The sequence below is a fragment of the Rhinopithecus roxellana genome, chromosome 15 (assembly GCF_007565055.1).
Source record: "Rhinopithecus roxellana isolate Shanxi Qingling chromosome 15, ASM756505v1, whole genome shotgun sequence".
NCBI classification, from domain to species: domain Eukaryota; kingdom Metazoa; phylum Chordata; class Mammalia; order Primates; family Cercopithecidae; genus Rhinopithecus; species Rhinopithecus roxellana.
The window spans coordinates 86,519,534-86,540,674 of NC_044563.1; the positions used below are offsets into that span (position 1 = coordinate 86,519,534).

Consider the following 21,141-nt stretch of genomic DNA (forward strand, 5'->3'; position numbering starts at 1 on the left):
AACAGGTACAGAGATCTACCTGTTTTGCTGCTGCCCAAGACCATACTACCATCCATAAGTTCCCCAATAACCTACCCTTTAGTGACTCTGGATTTGTCTCCCTTCTTTGGTTTCTCAGCTCTTTCTGCACATTTGGGGGTTGTTTTCCATATTGTGCATAATAGAACTCAAATGATAGAACAAATAATGCACAATATAGCACTTATGCTGTATTAGATTTGGCTACTGCCTTCTTTAGCATCCCTTTACCCCTGACTCACAGGCATTATATTGATGACTATGCTAACCCCTGAAGACCTGTCATTGCAACAGTAACACCTGGATGCACTGTGTACCGTTCTCCAGTGGATAGGATAGGTCATCAACATGCAAATGATACAAGGCCCATGACTGGCTATAAAGTTCCAAGGGGTCACTTGGTTGGGTAAGACACATCTTATCCCAGGCATAGTCATTGACAAAATACAACAGTTTTCCACATCTAAGACAGTTAAACAGTTACAAATTTCCTAGGTCTTTTTGGATATTTACTTCACTTTTAACCCAATGTTTGTGTCCCCTATGCCAACTAGTAAAGAAGGAATCTAGTTTGTGCTAAGATAAAGAAGAGAACACACTTGAGAAAGCTAAAATACTAGTGGCTCAGGCACAAGGCTTAGCGTCCCCCGTTCCTGGGATACCAGTGTCTTTGGATGTGACCATAATTCCTGAGGGACCAGTTGTGCCCTCTGGCAAGTCCAGCATGGGACAACGGTTCCCTTAGGATTCTGGTCACAACAATGAAAGGATGCCAAAACCTACTATTCCCTTATGAAACAACCAGTCCTGGGGGTAGACAAAGCTTTATGACAAGTTGAACCCATAACTGTTGCTTTGCTGGTAACAGTAAGAAGAGTTCTCCCTACTAAAGGCTGAATAGAAGTGTTGTTTGCTAGGTATGTATCAGCTACTGGTCAAGCCTCCACTTTACAAAAGTGGCATGCATACCTGTAACCTGTAGTGGCTTCTCTACAAGTCCCTTGGGGAATGAATTATACACTATCTTAGGGCCAGTATACTATGAGGCCAGTGCTGCCCTTCTTGTGAAACCCCCACAGCGGACACCTCTAATGGTAGCCAAAGACATGGCCCCCTTTCCTGAAAACATTTGGTACTCAGATGGGTACAGCTGAGGTAACACTTGTGTATGGACAGAAGTCGCTGTAAAACCACAGACAGATGCTATCTGGTTTGAGATGGGAGTTCAGCAAAGCAGACAATGGGCAGAACTCTGAGCTATATGGTTGATTCGTACCATGAGCCATGGCCTACAGTTATCTGTACAGACAGTTGGGCAATGTCTAATGATCTTACAACTTGGCTTGCCCAGTGGTCCAAGATGATTTGAATGTGCTCAAAAAACCCTTCCGGGGAGGTGCAAGGTGGAAAGGCTACAAGAACCCCTTGTAAGCCTAATTGTGTGTCATGTTTCACCATACCAGTCGGATTCAACTCCCATCACCATGAAGGCAGATATCCCAGCCAAAATTAGAACACTGGCTGCCTTGCAATCATCTGAGCTAGCTGATTGAATGCATAAACACAGTGGGCATTGCAGAGCAGTAGTGGGCTGGAAAAAGAGAAGGATTGCTTCCTCACTATGCAGATTTAGTGGCAGCAGTAGCAGCAGTGCTTCCACTTGTGTCCCACCATATCCCACTCCCACCATATCCCACTCCCACCATATCCCACGTAATCCTAGACAAATATATAAGACAGCTGCCCCTGTGAGAGACTGGCAATTAGACTACATTGGACCCCTGTCAGTAAGCTTTGGACAAAAGTATGCACTAGCATGTGTAGATACTGCCATGGGATTGTTGCAGGCCTTCCCTTATAAAAGGGCAAACCAAATAGTCATCATCAAGGCCTTGGAACAACTCACTGTCATGTGTGGATATCTTTGATCCATTGATAGTGACTGAGGCACACATTTCACAGGACATGATGTCCAAGACTGGGCACGTGAAAAAGCTATAGATTAGATAATTCACTTGCCATATAATCCCCAAACAGCAGAGTTGATTGAAAGGAAAAACGACATTTTGAAGACACAACTGTGAGCACTCTCACAATCCAATACCTGGCAAGGGTGGGCAAAGGTTTTGCCTCAAGCCATTAGATGTCTTAATTCAGTTGAAATGAATATGAGTTTGGCATTATACCAATGACTCAGGATCACCACAGAGGAGGGTCCATTTATCAGAGTTATAAAAAAGGCCCAACCAGATACATTTCTACTGGAGCTGATAGAGGACAATGGCAAATGGTATTTAGCACTCCCCAAGATCTCAAGCCAGGGGAGGGGATGCATCTCCCAGGTTATATAGAGTATTTAACCTCCAAATAGGGGCTGGACTGGGAACATTTCCCAGGTTAAATAGTGTATTTCTTGCCAGAAGGTGAGGAATTCCCCAGTCGACTAAAGTGGTCTCCGTTGATTCTATTGGAGTCTGAGCTAAGACACTCCACACACCAAGACACTGGAACACGGACCTATTTAAAGGGCAGTCTGGTCAGCCATTTGACATGGTTCTTTGCCACTCCTGTAACTTTACAGATAATACCAGCACCTTCACCCCTAGGGTAACATGCTTGGTATGTACCTCCAGCCCATAATTGTTGGCTTGCCCTTGTCTTAAACAACAGAGACAGAAGAGCTGCCCTGCCAAGCACCTACTAAACACTTGTATTTCCACCTGTACTCTTCTGTTTCTGTTGCTTCTCGGCTTTATGCCTCTTGTTTTGGACCCTGAGGAACATGGTGGTAAAAGGCATTATTAATTGTGTGTCTTGGCATAAATGTCATCACCTGTTGCCATTTGTATTGTTGCCACAGCCTCTGCTTACAAGCAGAAAACAAATTGAAGTAATATGTCACCCACATCATCAAAATGACTGTATCCCTCACCCCTGTCAGAGGCTCAGGGACCACCATGGAAGAGGTGGGTGCATGAAATTGTAAGAGCTGAATTAGAGAGGTGGATTATGGAGACAAAAGTGACACCATCTCAGATGCTAATCCACCGTGTTGACTTCTGATTAGCTGCATTCCTGTGAATGCCTCCTTATTCCTACTTTATTTACTGCTCTTAGTGTAAGAACATCTACTTACTATAAATCCTACTTATAGATCAAAGCAACCTTGATGTTACTGCACAAATTATAGGCTATGATGCACACAACATTTTTGCCTGTTCTGTAGTGTTGCCTTTAATTGTCTGTATGGAGCACATATACCCTTTTCTTATGGAATATACATCCTGGAGCTGGGGGTAACACGTACAAACACCTACCTACCTGGTTGCTTCCCAAGACCACACTTCCATTTTTAAATTCCCCAGTAAATTACCTTTTACCAACAAATTGGATTTGTCTGTTTTGTTCTTTGGTTTCTCAGCTCCTTCTGCATTTGGGGATTGTTCTGCATATAAGGTCCTTTCATGGAACACACACATACTCAGGTCCCACTGTGTGCCCTGTGGGACCTGTGAATACAAAAAGTCAACCCTCCACATGGCACCCCATGGAAAAAGATCCACATATACTGAGCCCATGAAGTTCAAACCCATGTTGTTCAAGGGTCAACTGTGTATATTTTATATGTCTAAGGGTAATATTTATTTTTATAAGATATATTTAATTTGTGTGATGTGAGTACAATGTCACTGAATATAATGTCACTCACCTTGCTTTTCCCTCACATAAAAAATTATCTGGGAGTTTATTCCATGTGACTTTATCCCATATTAATATGATATATGTATAATTCATTATATTCCAATGGAAAATATACAATTTTTAATCAATTCCTATTGATGGAATTAAGGTAATTTTTCCATTCTTTTGCTGTTAAAAATTATAGTTCAATAAAAAAATCATAATTTTTCCTCTCTCTAAAATTGTGATTCTGAAAGCCTGAATCACTATTTCTATCTTGTGCTGCTCACTAACCATTTCAAAATCTTAAAGCCTCAATTCATTTGATCAACATTTGGACAAGAAATTACATCTTACACATTTTTCTTAACCATGACCAGCCTAAGATTAGCCAAAAAAACCCCAAATTTTATACTAAAGGAATTCTACTTGATCGAGTCCTTTCTGTCAGCAGTTTCCTGTTTCTCTCATCTCAAATTTTGTTTATAATGACTAGTCTTATGTACTTAATCATTCGTTTGTTCAACGCCTGAATTCCGCCATTCAAATAATGCTTTATGAGCACAGAGACTTCACATGTTTTGTTCATTTCTCTATCTCAGGGTCTAGAGCAATGCCTGGCATATAGCAATTACTCAATACATATTTGTTAAATAAATGAAAAATTATTGCCATATGATAGGTTTTAGTAATATAATGTTAATGTGAGATATTTATATATATATATGTTATAATATAATATTTTAATATGATTGCTATATATGTCATCTCATCACACCAATCCTATAAAATGAGCCTTATGATCTTTGTCCAAGCCATATGGAAACTGAAACTCAGAAAGTTTGATAAATCACTAAATACCTCAAGTCAGTGAGTTAGAGAGCTGGTTTTAAACTTAGATCACTAAGAATCCAAAATTTCTGTGCTTTACTTTGCCCAACCCTATATCCCTAGAGTATGGTTTTTCTTTTTGAATTCATCCTTTCAACATCCAGTATTTCTTTGGGCCCCAAAGGACAATAGATTCAAGAAAGGTCAGGTCCTACTGAGTAAGGGAAAGAAGAGGAGCTTCAGTGAGCCCAGAAACATCAGGGAGGTGGCGGCGGGGATAGAGGTGCCAGCCCTTCAACTGGCCCTGAGGACAAAAAAGGCATGACTGGGAATAATTTTCTGAAAGCCAGGACAGGGAGCATGGCCAATCCTCCTACTGTGCTCACCCACCTCTGACATGCCACTGACACACAAGGCAGCAGTGAGCTGGCTACAGCTTCAGTCATTAATAGCTCAACCAGAACAAGGGATAGGACTTCCCTGATTTCTCTTTTGGCTTTGCTGAAACAGAGAGAAAGCTCTTTGATTACATTTATGAAAGACGTGCATGAAGGGCATGCATGAAGCATGGATGTCAGCAAGAGCTGGACAAGGCACATGTTCTTGTTGGACACAGGTAAGGCTTTTTGCCAAGGACTTAATTTACCAGGGGCCACTCTCCAGGTTCAGTTGCTCAACTGGACAAGGTTTGAGCAGGGTTTGTGGGATACTTAATTTTATTCCTCTACTCACACTAGGAATATCTCCTCAGTTCCTTTCTTCTCTAAGTCTGTTTTGTTTGCCTGTGTTGTAAGGTAAGTGAGATCTAAGGCTGCAGAAAAAAGAAATGACTCAGGATTTTTTTCCTAACTCTATCCTGTAAAGCTTTCTAGGTTAGAAAAATTTTAGTAGCAGGAGCTTCCATAGGACATATACCTCTTCCAGGTCTTGATTTTCCTCTGGTTAATTCAGGGAAGACTTGCCTCGCTAGAACATTCATGAGGCAGAGGATATCAGGAGACACTACTTCTTTAGGGCAGTTTTACGGTTATAGAAGGCCTAGAAGAGCGGGTTTATATTTCAAGGACAGTTGCTCAGATGATTAACAAATAGCTGCTCCTGGGGAAGTTCTAGAGGAACTGTCAAGGAGCCTGTGGGCTGGCCATGGGCCATCAACTTCTTCAATGTCTCCCACACCAGAGACAAGTCGCCAGCTCTTCTTCCCAAGTAGGTTCCAGAAGTTCTATAGGAAGCTCAGCAAGCCTTTTCATCTCTGCCATTCCTCCTTCACAATCCTCTCCATCAGCATCACACACAACACAGCTGTCATAAAATGGAGCTTCTAGTGAAAGTGGTTTTTGGTTTGTTTGTTTGTCTGTTTGTTTGTGAGATAGAGTCTTTCTCTGTCGCCCAGGCTGGAGTGCAGTGGTGTGATTTCAGCTCACTGCAACCTCCCCCTCCTGGGCTCAAGCAACTCTCCTGTCTCAGTCTCCCAAGTAACTGGGTTTACAGGTGCCCACCACCGTGCCTGGCTAATTTTTGTATCTTTAGTAGAGACAGGGTTTGCCATGTTGACCAGGCTGGTCTTGAACTCCTGACCTCAAGTGATCCACCTGCCTCAGCCTCCCAAAGTGCTGGGATTATAGGCTGAAAGTCGTTTTAGTAGGATGTAGTTGGATATGAAATCCAATGGAAACTTAGGAATAATGAACTCCCTGAAATTCATGTATTTATTCTTACACTCATTCATCCAAAAATACACATAAATTGCTTAATATGGACAGGCATTGGGCTTCTCCCTATAAATAAAATAAGCAGTTTCTGGTCTGAATGAGTTTACAGATTAAATTTAAAAATTCAGACATCAATAGATAACTGAAATACAACTGAATAACTAAAGAATTTTAAGAGCACACTGGAATAACCCTATCTGGAAGCATCACAGGGGAGACACATTTTAGTTTTTAAGGTGAAGGAAAAAGTCAGCTAGGAGGAGGAGGGGGCATGTGCAACCACAGGTGATGTCAGAGCAAAGGTATAGGAAAGGGATTAGCAAACTACAACTCATGGGCCAAATTTGTCCAGCCCTGTTTTATATGGCCCACAAGCTAAAGATGATTTTTACACCTTTTAAATTGTCAAAAATGTCAAAAGAGTGATAGTTCATAGCATCCTAGAATTATAGCATCCTAGAATTTATAGCATCCTAGAATCCTAGAATTATAGCATCCTAGAATTAACTAGCATCAAAAGTTAATAAAACTTTTGATGTCTATAAAGTTTTATTAAACTTAGCCATGCACATTTGCTTAGGTATTGTATATGTTTACATACTTAATTATATATTTGTATACCTATATTATATATGTTAGGTATCATATATGTTATTTATTTGTGTGTGTGTGTGTGTGTATGTGTCTACGTATTGAATAGTTATGACAGAGATCACATGGTCCACAAGCATGAAATATTTTATGTCTGGCCTTTTACAGAAAAACTTTTCCAACTCTTGGTATAGAATAATGAAAAGAAGTAATTTGTTCAATAACAAACAAATACATTTATCCTCAGCATTGGTGAAGATTAAGGTACCTAGATGACAAAGGGACAAAAAAAATGAGACCTAAGGAATATGTTGCATTCATATTGCAAATCTTTCTAAAAATCCAGGTGTTGCTTTTATTATATTTTTTCTGATTATGGTTTTCAATGCAGACTCTGCCTTTTACTGCCCATGTAAACAAGTTACCAAATTCTTTAACAAATTACATAATGTATCTAAATTTCAGTTCATTGAGTGGCAATAAGGGGAGGATAATAATAGGGTCTAGATCACACAATTATTTTAAGAAGAATGTGAAAAAGGAAAAACTAACATACATAACATAATTCTATTATGTATTAGGCAAACGCTACCAACATGAAGTCATAATTTTTATTTTTATTATTACTGCTTTTATTACTGCTATGTTTAGCTCATTGTAGAATGCTTGAAACCCCAGAAAGCAAAATTAAGGAGATAGTTCCATCTCTCTTCCTACCACTTGAAAGTGACTCTTGCTAAAAATGTGCATATTGCTTTGCACATATTGATGAGTCTGGAATTTTACATGTAAATCATATGTATTTTTGTGCTTTTTTCCATTTACTATTATATGGTGAGTATTATTCAATAGTGGTAATGTTCTTTAAAAATGACTTATATGCTTACATGACATTTCCTTAAATGCTTGGGTCATAATTGACCCAATCATTTGTAGATTATTGACACAATTTTGACACTATAATGATGCAACATTGAACACGTTTATATGTGAAATCATTGTGCCTTTTGCTTGTGTGTATGTATGTGTGTGTAAAGAACACTTAAAACATGGATCTACTCACTTCAAAAAATTTTGAGTACACAGTACTGTATTGTTAACTATAGGTACCATGTTGCACAGCAGATCTCTGGAACTTATTCATCTTGCCGAACCGAAAATTTATACCCTTGGAAAGCAACTCCTGACTTTTACCCTCTCCCTGGAACCTAATATACACCACTCTACGTTCATTTTCTGTAAGTTGGGTTATTTTAGATACCTCATATAAGTGGAATCATCCACTGTCCTTCAATGACTGGCTTGTTTCACCTAGTATAATCCTCTCCATATTTATCCCTGTTGTTGCATATAGCAGGATTTCTTCTTTTAAGGCTAAATAATATTCCATTGTAGTTATATACCACATTTTCTTTATTCACTAATCTGTCAGTGAATGTTTAGGTTGTTTTCATATCTTGGCTATTGTGAACAACGTTGCAGTGAGCATGGGAGTGCACATATCACTTCAAAATCCTGATATCAGTTCCTTTGGATATATTCCCAGAAGCAGGATTGTTGGGTCTATTTTTAGGATCCTGCATTTTTTTTTTTGCGCAGTGGCTGCAACATGTTACATTCCCACCAACAGTGCACAAGGATTCAAATGTCTCTACATCTTCTCTAAAACTCACTTTGTTTTGTTTCTTTGTTTTTGTCTGTTGGGTTTATTTATTTGATAATAGTCATCCTGACAGGTGTGAGGTGATAACTCACTCTTGTTCTGATTGGCATTTCCCTGATGACTACTGATGCTGAACATCTTTTGATTGCCTGTTGGCCATTTGTATGTCTTCTTAAAGAAATATCGATTCAAGTCTTCTGTCCATTTTAAAATCAGCTTACTTATTTTCTTGGCTACTGAGTTGTAGGCATTTATTATATATTTTGGATATTAACCTCTTTTCAGATACATGTTTTGCAAATATTTACTTACATTCTGTAGGTTGTCTCTTTACTCTATTGACTTTGCTACATAGAAGCTTTTTAGGTTGATGTCCCACTTGCTTAATTTTGCTTTTATTCCTTGTGCTTTTGGTGCCATATCCAAAAAATTGTTGCGAGACCTAACGTCATAAAGCCATTTCTCCATTTTTTTTTCCAGGAGTTTTGTAGTTTCAGTTCTTTTTTTTTTTTTTTTTTTTTTTGAGATTAAGTTTCATTCTTGCTGCCCAGGCTGGAGTTCAATGTGGCAATCTCAGCTCACCACAACCTCTGCCTCCCAGGTTCAAGTGATTCTTCTGGCTCAACCTCCCAAATAGCTGGGATTACAGGCGTATGCCACCACACCTGGCTAATTTTTGTATATTTAGGAGAGACAGGGTTTTGCCATATTGGCCAGGCTGGTCTTGAACTCCTTGCCTCAGGTGATCTGCCCGCCTTGACCACCCAAAGCGCTGGGGAGTTTCAGTTCTTACATTTACATTTTTAATTCATTTTGAGTTGATTATTGTGTGTGGTATAATAAAACATAAAATAAAATTTCATGGTTTTGCATATGAATATTCAGTTTTTCCAAAATCATTTGTCGAAAAGATTACCCTTTCCTCGATTATGTGTTCTTGGCACACTTGTTGAACATCGGTTGACCGTATATGTGTGAATTTATTTCTGGTTTCTCATTTCCACTGATCTATGCTGGCTTTTATGCCCCCTCTACCTAAATTTCTACTCTTTGAAAATCTGTGGGAATCTTTTGCCATATATCTTAAGACATTTTCTTATTTTAATGTTATTTCTTTTTTAATTTTGTATTTTTATGTTTAAAATCATTTAATTTTTACTTGGGCTAATCAATCATCTTTTTTCTTCAGGAACTTTGTTTTAGTATACTGCTTAGAAAGACCACAAACATATGTAATAAAATATAAACATATTTTCTTCACACTCAACTAGAGCTTAATTTCAACATTTAAATCATCATCTATATTGAATGTAATTATTTATGATAAATGGTGAGAGTTTAACTGGGCTTGTTTTTGCATTGCTCCAGAGCTCTTTATTGTATTTTTCTTATATATACACTATTTTTGGCCTTCATTATGTTTCCATGTCTTGTCTAATATAAATATAGTATACTTAAAGCATGTGTAGAGATATTATAAAATATTTTCATGTTATACATAATGTGATAAACTATAAAATAATGTTACAAAGTTAACATATGGTCACAAACATAGGACTTTTTTTATTTTGGAATTACTTTAAATAGTTTTAATAATTTGACAAAAATTTATATTTTCGTAAAACTATTTCTCTAGTCATAAACACAATATGACACGAAATTTGTTCAAGATTAGATTATGACATTTCATAAGGGTTTTGATTATTTTAAACAGGATACTAATTATTTCCTGATATGTTTATTTCAAATTTTTTTAATTGATAACATGAAATTTATTTTGCGACTGCTTTTTCCTTGTGTATAAGAAAAATATTAATTCTTAAAATACATTGCATGATTAGTCAACTCATTGAACAAGTTAGTTTTCGGTCATTGAACAACTTTTCTTCTGAAAGTAATGATAATTGTCTATTCCTTTTTTTATTTTTTTTCTTGGAGATGGAGTCTTGCTCTGTCACCCAGGCTGTGCAGTGGCACAATCTTGGCTCACTGCAACCTCCTCCTCCCGGATTCAAGCAATTCTCCTGTCTCAGCCTCCCGAGTAGCTGGGACTGCAGGCTCATGCTGCCACGCCTGGCTAATTTTTTTGTATTTTCAGTAGAGACGGATTTCACTGTGTTGCCCAGGCTGGTTTTGAACTCCTGAGCTCAGGGAATCCACCTGCCTCAGCCTCCCAAAGTGCTAGGATTACAGAGGTGAGCCACCATGCCCAGTCCTTCTGTTTTCTTTTCCAATGTTGATGTCTTGTTTATTATTCTCATCATATTATTTTGGCCAGAATTTTTAAACCAATAGTGGCATTAGAATTTCAACAATATCTATGATCTTCAGAATATCCATAAACCCCCAAAAATCATATGCAAAATTTCACACATATGTACATTTGGGAGGAGAAAGAGTTCATAACTGTTGTCAGATTGTAAAAGTGTTCCATAGTCCCCAAATTCTCAGAACCATTGCTCTATTATTATACTGCTAATCTCAGAATTGGCTATTGTTTATATAATATTCAGGTTTCATTAAGAAAGTAGTTTTCTCTTCAAAAGTTATAAAACTTTGCTGTGTTGGATATTTTTTAGAGATAAGTGTTGAACTTTCAAACAGTTTTAGGATTTAATGAGGTTAACTTTTTTATTGAAATGTTGATGAGATAAATTATATTTGATTATTTCTTAATTGCAAATCATATTTATATTCCTATAATAAATCCTACTTGGCCATACTATATATGTATGTATGTAACTATATATGTTTTGGGTTTAAAATGATTGCATTTTATTTCTTAATTTTGCACTTATATTCACAAGTCAGATTGGTTTTTTTGGCTTATTTATGTGTGTATTATATTTGCTGCTTTGAAAACAGGTATAGGTAATTGTCATAATATTAATTGGAAAACACTGCATCTTTTTCTTTGTCCTGAAACAGTTCATCTAAAGATAAATCACAAGATTTACCTGTTCTCTGAAGGAATAAATTACCTCATTCATTTTATCCTGGTTAATGGGCGTTTGCATTACAATCTTTTGATAAAATTACTTCAAACCACTCATTTTTACCTGTTTTATTCAAGGCTAAACTTCACATACTACTAGAAAGCTATTTCATTTTAAAAATCAGACATTTATTAATGTAGTAATATTTGCTTATAATTTTTAAAGTTTCATTCCATATCTGAGATTATTTTACACATTTTATTCCTAAATTACGTACTTTTGTTTTCTCTATTATTTCTTCATTAGATTTTCCAACAATTTTTTACTTAATATTTCGAATGGCCAAATCTCAGATTTATCAGTTTTAACTTTTTGAAATTAATTCCTGCTTTTAATTTTATTTTCTCTTTCTGTGTCTATTTCATTTTCTAAGTTGATTTGAAGAACAATTTAATTCATTTTTATTGTTTCTTATGTGATAAGATAAGATAAAATTATTCTCATTCGAATTCATACAAACCCGAATCTACTATATTTTATCATATGTGTGTTCAGCAGAAATCTATTGTTCTTCTGAATTCTTTCTTTTTTTTTTTTTTTTGGTATATAGCCTAAAAGGTGTTTTGATTGTGACTTGTGTGGTTTTGTGGGTTTGAGTTTTCTTTTTTATTTCTTTTCTGTCTGCAAACTTAAAGCTTTCTCTACCCTCAAAGTTAAAAAGAAACTAGAACAATGATTAAGACATGAGTGAGTATCTTTTTTCACAACGGGTTTGCCACCAGAACACAGGTGTCGTGAAAACTACCCCTAAAAGCCAAAATGGGAAAGGAAAAGACTCATATCAACATTGTCGTCGTTGGACACGTAGATTCGGGCAAGTCCACCACTACTGGCCATCTGATCTACAAATGCGGTGGCATCGACAAAAGAACCATTGAAAATTTTGAGAAGGAGGCTGCTGAGATGGGAAAGGGCTTCTTCAAGTATGCCTGGGTCTTGGATAAACTGAAAGCTGAGCGGGAACGTGGTATCACCATTGATATCTCCTTGTGGAAATTTGAGACCAGCAAGTATTATGTGACCATCACTGATGCCCCAGGACACAGAGACTTCATCAAAAACATGATTACAGGGACATCTCAGGCTGACTGTGCTGTTCTGATTGTTGCTGCTGGTGTTGGTGAATTTGAAGCTGGTATCTCCAAGAATGGGCAGACCTGAGAGCATGCTCTTCTGGCTTACACACTGGGTGTGAAACAACTAATTGTTGGTGTTAACAAAATGGATTCCACTGAGCCACCCTACAGCCAGAAGAGATATGAGGAAATTGTTAAGGAAGTCAGCACTTACATTAAGAAAATTTGCTACAACCCCAGCACAGTAGCATTTGTGCCAATTTCTGGTTGGAATGGTGACAACATGCTGGAGCCAAGTGCTAACATCCCTTGGTTCAAGGGATGGAAGGTCACCCATAAGGATGGCAATGCCAGTGGAACCACGCTGCTTGAGGCTCTGGACTGCATCCTACCACCAACTCGTCCAACTGACAAGCCCTTGTGCCTGCCTCTCCAGGATGTCTACAAAATTGGTGGTATTGGTACTGTTCGTGTTGGCCGAGTGGAGACTGGTGTTCTCAAACCCGGTATGGTGGTCACCTTTGCTCCAGTCAACATTACAACCAAAGTAAAATCTGTCAAAATGCACCATGAAGCTTTGAGTGAAGCTCTTCCTGGGGACAATGTGGGCTTCAATGTCAAGAGTGTGTCTGTCAAAGATGTTGGTCGTGGCAGCGTTGCTAGTGACAGCAAAAATGACCCACCAATGGAAGCAGCTGGCCTCACTGCTCAGGTGATTATCCTGAACCATCCAGGCCAAATAAGTGCTGGCTATGCCCCTGTATTGGATTGCCACATGGCTCACATTGCATGCAAGTTTGCTGAGCTGAAGGAAAAGATTGATCGCCGATCCGGTAAAAAACTGGAAGGGGGGTGGAGCAAGATGGCCGAATAGGAACAGCTCCAGTCTCCAACTCCCAGCGCGAGCGACACAGAAGACCGGTGATTTCTGCATTTTCAACTGAGGTACTGGGGTCATCTCACTAGGGAGTGCCGGACAATCGGTGCTGGTCAGCTGCTGCAGCCTGACCAGCGAGAGCTGAAGCAGGGCGAGGCATCGCCTCACCTGGAAGCGCAAGGGGGAAGGGGATCCGTTTTCCTAGCCAGGGGAACTGAGACACACAACACCTGGAAAATCGGGTAACTCCCACCCCAATACTGCGCTTTAAGGAGACAGGCACACCAGGAGAATATATCCCACACCTGGCCGGGAGGGTCCCACGCCCACAGAGCCTCCCTCACTGCTAACACAGCAGTCTGCGGCGATCTATCCGCAGGGCAGCAGCGAGGCTGGGGGAGGGGCGCCCGCCATTGCTGAGGCTTAAGTAGGTAAACAAAGCCACTGGGAAGCTCGAACTGGGTGGAGCTCACAGCAGCTCAAGGAGGACTGCCTGTCTCTGTAGTCTCCACCTCTGGGGACAGCGCACAGCTGAAGACCAACAGGGGAAGCAGCGGGGGCCGGTGCAGACGTGAACGACTCTGTCTGACAGCTTTGGGGAGAGCCGTGGATCTCCCAACGCGGAGGTTGAGATCTGAGAACGGACAGACTGCCTGCTCAGGTGTGTCCCTGACCCCTGAGTAGCCTAGCTGGGAGACATGCCCCACTAGGGCAGTCTGACACCCCACACCTCACAGGGTGGAGTACACCCCTGAGAGGAAACTTCCAAAGGAAGAATCAGACAGGTACACTCGCTGTTCAGCAATATTCTATCTTTGGCAACCTCTGCTGCTGATACCCAGGCAAACAGGGTCTGGAGTGGACCTCAAGCAATCTCCAACAGACCAACAGACAGTCCTTCTGACTGTCAGAAGGAAAACTATCAAACAGGAAGGACACCTATACCAAAACCCCATCAGTACGTCACCATCATCAAAGACCAGAGACAGATAAAACCACAAAGATGGGGAAGAAGCAGGGCAGAAAAGCTGGAAATTCAAAAAATAAGAGCGCATCTCCCCCTGCAAAGGAGCGCAGCCCATCGCCAGCAACGGATCAAAGCTGGTCAGAGAATGACTTTGACGAGATGAGAGAAGAAGGCTTCAGTCCATCAAACTTCTCAGAGCTAAAGGAGGAATTACGTACCCAGGGCAAAGAAACTAAAAGTCTTGAAAAAAGAGTGGAAGAATTGACAGCTAGACTAATTAATGCAGAGAAGATCATAAACGAAATGACAGAGATGAAAACCATGACACGAGAAATACATGACAAATGCACAAGCTTCAGCAACCGACTCGATCAACTGGAAGAAAGAGTATCAGCGATTGAGGATCAAATGAATGAAATGAAGCGAGAAGAGAAACCAAAAGAAAAAAGAAGAAAAAGAAATGAACAAAGCCTGCAAGAAGTATGGGATTATGTAAAAAGACCAAATCTACGTCTGATTGGGGTGCCTGAAAGTGAGGGGAAAATGGAACCAAGTTAGAAAACACTCTTCAGGATATCATCCAGGAGAACTTCCCCAACCTAGTAGGGCAGGACAACATTCAAATTCAGGAAATACAGAGAACGCCACAAAGATACTCCTCCAGAAGAGCAACTCCAAGACACATAATTGCCAGATTCACCAAAGTTGAAATGAAGGAAAAAATCTTAAGGGCAGCCAGAGAGAAAGGTCGGGTTACCCACAAAGGGAAGCCCATTAGACTAACAGCAGATCTCTCGGCAGAAACTCTACAAGCCAGAAGAGAGTGGGGACCAATATTCAACATTCTTAAAGAAAAGAATTTTAAACCCAGAATTTCATATCCAGCCAAACTAAGTTTCATCAGTGAAGGAGAAATAAAATCCTTTACAGATAAGCAAATCTTAGAGGTTTTGTCACCACCAGGCCTGCCTTACAAGAGACCCTGAAGGAAGCCCTAAACATGGAAAGGAACAACCGGTACCAGCCATTGCAAAAACATGCCAAAATGTAAAGACCATCGAGGCTAGGAAGAAACTGCATCAACTAACGAGCAAAATAACCAGTTAATATCATAATGACAGGATCAAGTTCACACATAACAATATTAACCTTAAATGTAAATGGACTAAATGCTCCAATTAAAAGACAGACTGGCAAACTGGATAAAGAGTCAAGACCCATCAGTCTGCTGTATTCAGGAGACCCATCTCACATGCAGAGACATACATAGGCTCAAAATAAAGGGATGGAGGAAGATCTACCAAGCAAATGGAGAACAAAAAAAAGCAGGGGTTGCAATCCTCTTCTCTGATAAAACAGACTTTAAACCATCAAAGATCAAAAGAGACAAAGAAGGCCATTACATAATGGTAAAGGCATCAATTCAACAGGAAGAGCTAACTCTCCTAAATATATATGCACCCAATACAGGAGCACCCAGATTCATAAAGCAAGTCCTTAGAGACTTACAAAGAGACTTAGACTCCCATACAATACTAATGGGAGACTTCAACACTCCACTGTCAACATTAGACAGATCAACGAGACAGAAAGTTAACAAGGATATCCAGGAATTGAACTCATCTCTGCACCAAGCGGACCTAATAGACATCTATAGAACTCTCCACCCCAAATCAACAGAATATACATTCTTCTCAGCACCACATCGCACTTATTCCAAAATTGACCACATAATTGGAAGTAAAGCACTCCTCAGCAAATGTACAAGAACAGAAATTATAACAAACTGTCTCTCAGACCACAGTGCAATCAAACTAGAACTCAGGACTAAGAAACTCAATCAAAACCGCTCAACTACATGGAAACTGAACAACCTGCTCCTGAATGACTACTGGGTACATAACAAAATGAAAGCCGAAATAAAGATGTTCTTTGAAACCAATGAGAACAAAGATACAACATACCAGAATCTCTGGGACACATTTAAAGCAGTGTGTAGAGGGAAATTTATAGCACTAAATGCCCACAAGAGAAAGCAGGAAAGATCTAAAATTGACACTCTAACATCACAATTAAAAGAACTAGAGAGGCAAGAGCAAACACATTCAAAAGCTAGCAGAAGGCAAGAAATAACGAAGATCAGACCAGAACTGAAGGAGATAGAGACACAAAAAACCCTCCAAAAAATCAATGAATCCAGGAGTTGGTTTTTTGAATAGATCAACAAAATTGACAGACCGCTAGCAAGACTAATAAAGAAGAAAAGAGAGAGGAATCAAATAGACGCAATAAAAAATGATAAAGGGGATATCACCACCGATCCCACAGAAATACAAACTACCATCAGAGAATACTATAAATGCCTCTACACAAATCAACTAGAAAATCTAGAAGAAATGGATAATTTCCTGGACATTTACACTCTCCCAAGACTAAACCAGGAAGAAGTTGAATCCCTGAATAGACCAATAGCAGGCTCTGAAATTGAGGCAACAATTAATAGCCTACCCACCAAAAAAAGTCCAGGACCAGATGGATTCACAGCTGAATTCTACCAGAGGTACAAGGAGGAGCTGGTACCATTCCTTCTGAAACTATTCCAATCAATAGAAAAAGAGGGAATCCTCCCTAACTCATTTTATGAGGCCAACATCATCCTGATACCAAAGCCTGGCAGAGACACAACAAAAAAAGAGAATTTTAGACCAATATCCCTGATGAACATCGATGCAGAAATTCTCAATAAAATACTGGCAAACCGGATTCAGCAGCACATCAAAAAGCTTATCCACCATGACCAAGTGGGCTTCATCCCTGGGATGCAAGGCTGGTTCAACATTCACAAATCAATAAACGTAATCCAGCATATAAACAGAACCAAAGACAAGAACCACATGATTATCTCAATAGATGCAGAAAAGACTTTTGACAAAATTCAACAGCCCTTCATGCTAAAAACGCTCAATAAATTCGGTATTGATGGAACGTACCTCAAAATAATAAGAGCTATTTATGACAAACCCACAGCTAATATCATTCTGAATGGGCAAAAACTGGAAAAATTCCCTTTGAAAACTGGCACAAGACAGGGATGCCCTCTCTCACCACTCCTATTCAACATAGTGTTGCAAGTTCTGGCCAGGGCAATCAGGCAAGAGAAAGAAATCAAGGGTATCCAGTTAGGAAAAGAAGAAGTCAAATTGTCCCTGTTTGCAGATGACATCATTGTATATTTAGAAAACCCCATCGTCTCAGCCCAAAATCTCCTTAAGCTGATAAGCAACCTCAGCAAAGTCTCAGGATACAAAATTAATGTGCAAAAATCACAAGCATTCTTATACACCAGTAACAGACAAGCAGAGAGCCAAATCAGGAATGAACTTCCATTCACAATTGATTCAAAGAGAATCAAATACCTAGGAATCCAACTTACAAGGGATGTAAAGGACCTCTTCAAGGAGAACTACAAACCACTGCTCAGTGAAATCAAAGAGGACACAAACAAATGGAAGAACATACCATGCTCATGGATAGGAAGAATCAATATCGTGAAAATGGCCATACTGCCCAAGGTAATTTATAGATTCAATGCCATCCCCATCAAGCTACCAATGAGTTTCTTCACAGAATTGGAATAAACTGCTTTAAAGTTCATATGGAACCAAACAAGAGCCCGCATTGCCAAGACAATCCTAAGTCAAAAGGACAAAGCTGGAGGCGTCACGCTACCTGACTTCAAACTATACTACAAGGCTACAGTAACCAAACCAGCATGGTACTGGTACCAAAACAGAGATATAGACCAATGGAACAGAACAGAGTCCTCAGAAATAATACCACACATCTACAGCCATCTGATCTTTGACAAACCTGAGAGAAACAAGAAATGGGGAAAGGATTCCCTATTTAATAAATGGTGCTGGGAAAATTGGCTAGCCATAAGTAGAAAGCTGAAACTGGTTCCTTTCCTTACCCCTTATACGAAGATTAATTCAAGATGGATTAGAGACTTAAATATTAGACCTAATACCATAAAAACCCTAGAAGAAAATCTAGGTAGTACCATTCAGGACATAGGCATGGGCAAGGACTTCATGTCTAAAACACCAAAAGCAACGGCAGCAAAAGCAAAAACTGACAAATGGGATCTAATTAAACTAAAGAGCTTTTGCACAGCAAAAGAAACTACCATCAGAGTGAACAGGCAACCTACAGAATGGGAGAAAATTTTTGCAACCTACTCATCTGACAAAGGGCTAATATCCAGAATCTACAAAGAACTCAAACAAATATACAAGAAAAAAACAAACAACCCCATCAAAAAGTGGGCAAAGGATATGAACAGACATTTCTCAAAAGAAGACATTCATACAGCCAACAGACACATGAAAAAATGCTCATCATCACTCGCCATCAGAGAAATGCAAATCAAAACCACAATGAGATACCATCTCACACCAGTTAGAATGGCAATCATTAAGAAGTCAGGAAACAACAGGTGTTGGAGAGGATGTGGAGAAATAGGAACACTTTTACACTGTTGGTGGGATTGTAAACTAGTTCAACCATTATGGAAAACAGTATGGCAATTCCTCAAGGATCTAGAACTAGATGTACCATATGACCCAGCCATCCCACTACTGGGTATATACCCAAAGGATTATAAATTATTCTACTACAAAGACACATGCACACGTATGTTTATTGCGGCACTATTCACAATAGCAAAGACTTGGAATCAACCCAAATGTCCATCTGTGACAGACTGGATTAAGAAAATGTGGCACATATACACCATGAAATACTATGCAGCCATAAAAAAGGATGAGTTTGCGTCCTTTGTAGGGACATGGATGCAGCTGGAAACCATCATTCTTAGCAAACTATCACAAGAACAGAAAACCAAACACCGCATGTTCTCACTCATAGGTGGGAACTGAACAATGAGATCACTTGGACTCGGGAAGGGGAACATCACACACTGGGGCCTATCATGGGGAGGGGGGAGGAGGGAGGGATTGCATTGGGGAGTTATACATGATATAAATGATGAATTGATGGGTGCTGACGAGTTGATGGGTGCAGCACACCAACATGGCATAAGTATACATATGTAACAAACCTGCACGTTATGCACATGTACCCTAGAACTTAAAGTATAATAAAAAAAAAAAAAGAAAAAAAAAAAAAAGAAACTGGAAGATGGCCCTAAATTCTTGAAGTCTGGTGATGCTGCCATTGTTGATATGGTTCTTGGCAAGCCCATGTGTGTTGGGAGCTTCTCAGACTATCCACCTTTGGATTTCTTTGCTGTTCGTGATATGAGGCAGACAGTTGTGGTGGGTGTCATCAAAGCAGTGGACAAGAAGGCTGCTGGAGCTGGCAAGGTCACCAAGTCTGTCCAGAAAGCTCAGAAAGCTAAATGAATATTATCGCTAATACCTGCCACCCCACTCTTAATCAGTGGTGGAAGAATGATCTCAGAACTGTTTGTTTCAATTGGCCATTTAAGTTTAGTAGTAAAAGACTGGTTAATGATAACAATGCATCATAAAACCTTCAGAAGGAAAGGAGAATGTTTTGTGGACCACTCTGGTTTTCTTTTTTGCGTGTGGCAGTTTTAAGTTATTAGTAACTTAGTAATTTTAAAATCTGTACTTTTTAATGGAAACAACTTGACCAAAAATTTGTCACAGAATTTTGAGCCCCACTAAAAAAGTTTAATGAGAAAAAAAAAAGATATGAGTGAGTATGTTTCCATACATTGTTTGTATAGTAAGAACTACTTTAAGTTCAAAATTATTAGCTCAATAATTTTTACTTTTTGCTAGCATTTTGTCTATCATTTCTCTACTTTGATCTGCCATTCTATGTTCCTAGAAATTTATCTATTTTTATTTCCTGAATTTTTAATTTATTCTATAATTTTTATCATTTCATAGTATTCCTCAATTTCTCAAACATTCTCTTAATTCAGTTTCCTTCAGTATCCAAGACTGGTTTTCACAGTCTTTTAATTTCCTAATGACATTTTTTTATTTCCAGGTGCATTTTTCTTACAACATATTGAACAGGTTTATGACTACCTATTCAATAGTATTTTATTTTATGTTGTTGGTAGTACAGTTTACAGATGTTTACATGTTTCTCCTATTACTTACTTTTTTTTTTTTTCAGAAGAGGGCCATCTCCTTTGATAGCTTAGATATGTCCCATTATTTTAAATTGGTATGTTCCTATCTCCCATGACTTCACTCTGTTTATTCTGAAGTACAAAAGTCTAGAATGTCTTATAACAAAACAGTAGTTTCTAATTGATATGTTGTGTTTACCAATATCATTGATCCTTTTGTTTTATTCAAAATTGTGTAGGTTTGTGTGTGTGTGTGTTTATGTGCATGTGTGTGTGAGAGAGAGAGGGAGAAAAAGAGAGCTTGAGCAATTACAGTTGCTATAATCTCCAATACTTTCCTCACAATTATAAATTTTGTTTCTTTTATTTACTTGTTAGTGCCACAGAGCAGTCCAATTTCAGTGTGATAAGTATTATTTTAAGAAATAATTTTTTTCAGCATAGATTCTGCAATGTTTTTAATATATTCTTGAAAAACATATTGTTCACGGGGGCACACGGGTTGTTAGTCATTCTTTGATTTTGCCTGTTGCTTCATGAGTTCTTGCTATTATCTAATTGATTTCTGTTTGCTTAATAACATCTTCATTATCTTT

The 21,141-nt window shown here is 38.9% G+C and overlaps 1 pseudogene across 1 annotated transcript; it reads left to right on the forward strand.

Moving 5' to 3' along the window:
• Positions 1-12,204: 12,204 nt before the first annotated feature.
• Positions 12,205-20,050, forward strand: LOC104665804 (annotated as a pseudogene). Its single transcript, XR_004053715.1, has 2 exons — positions 12,205-13,401; positions 19,615-20,050. The product of XR_004053715.1 is annotated as a putative elongation factor 1-alpha-like 3 (transcript).
• The last annotated feature ends 1,091 nt before the right edge of the window (positions 20,051-21,141 follow it).